Source organism: Cervus elaphus, chromosome 5, assembly GCF_910594005.1.
Source record: "Cervus elaphus chromosome 5, mCerEla1.1, whole genome shotgun sequence".
In the NCBI taxonomy this organism is placed as follows: domain Eukaryota; kingdom Metazoa; phylum Chordata; class Mammalia; order Artiodactyla; family Cervidae; genus Cervus; species Cervus elaphus.
In genome coordinates this window covers 25,523,022-25,524,422 of record NC_057819.1, presented here as the reverse complement: position 1 = coordinate 25,524,422, position 1,401 = coordinate 25,523,022, and the positions used below count along the sequence as shown (strand labels likewise).

The 1,401-nt window shown below is 43.5% G+C and overlaps 1 non-coding gene across 1 annotated transcript; it reads right to left on the bottom strand.

The window, feature by feature from the left end:
• Positions 1–530: 530 nt before the first annotated feature.
• On the bottom strand, positions 531–603 carry TRNAG-CCC. The gene has a single exon. It is a non-coding gene; the product is annotated as a tRNA-Gly (tRNA).
• Between the last annotated feature and the right edge of the window lie 798 nt (positions 604–1,401).

Here is a 1,401-nt window from a genome sequence, read left to right as displayed (position 1 = left end):
GACTCCTGCCATTTGGGGTCAGACCATTCTTTGCTGGGGACTGATCTGTGCATCTTAGGGTGTTAAGCAGTATCCTGGTTCTCTCATCCATCAGATTCCATGGCTGCCCACCTCCTGTTGTGACAATGAAGAGTCTCCACACACTGCCGAAGGTCACTGTGAGGCAGAGCCACCCCGGGTGAGAACCCTGGGACATGTATGCATAGTATATTGCATTTCTCTCTGTCTGCCCACCTGTCCGTCCATCTGTCTGTCTCTTTCTCTCTCACACAAACACACAAAATCATGAACACAGGGTCCATCCTGAAAAGGGACACAAAAGTCTACCTGGTAATAAGTAGTTTCCTTTCCTAAGTGGGGGGTGGGGGGCGCAACAGGGGAGAAGGTCTGATCTGTTTTCCCCTGCACACTCTTCAATACCTTTAAGGAAAAGGTTTTTTTATTTAATTTGGCTGTGCTGGGTCATAGTTGTGATATGCGAACTCTTTAGTTGTGGCATGTAAACTCTTAGCTGTGCATGTGGGATCTAGTTCCCTGACTAGGGATCAAACCCAGGTCCCCTGCATTGGGAATGCAGCGTCTTAGCCACTGGACCACCAGGGAAGTCTCCACCCTACAATATCTTTTAAATCATATGCCTCGTATGTACATTACCTTTTGTAAGCAAGCAAACGAACAAACAAATGAAGGAATGAATAATTCAAGCCAGGAGATTTCCCAGAGATAAATAAGTGAAGAATGAAATTAATAAATCAATAAACAAGTACATGAATGGATAAGTTATGATATTATGCTGAGGCCCCCTAAACGTTCTATAAACAGACTAATCAATTAACTAACTCTGATGGTGTAAAGCTTCAGTCACTCAGTTTTGTCCTATACTTCACAATCCCACAGACTATAGCCTGTCAGGGTCCTCTGTCTGTGGAATTCACCAGGCAAGAATACTGGAGTGGGTTGCCATTCCCTTCCCCAAGGGATCTTCCTGACCCAGGGACTGAACCTGTCTCCTACATTGCAACAGATTCTTTACCATGAGCCACCAGGATGCAAGCATAGCATTAACCAAAATTATTCCAGTAAAAACAAGACTATACTTAAAGAAAGTGACTGAGGGAGGTGTTTCTGATTTTATTCTGTCATTATAAGCAGCATCAATCAAGCATACGTACTTTTTTCCCCAGTTGGCAAATAAAAATAGTCTATTTTGCCCTACGTATACTTTATTTTTAAAAATTAGTTATTTATTTATTTGACTGGGCCAGGTCTTAGTTGCACCATGTAATATCTAGTTCCCCAAACAGGGATTGAGCATAGGCCCCTTGCACTGGGAGTGCGGGGTCTTAGCCACTGGACCACCAGGTAAGTCCTCCTGTATGTACTTTTGTTTGCTGTCTGCTT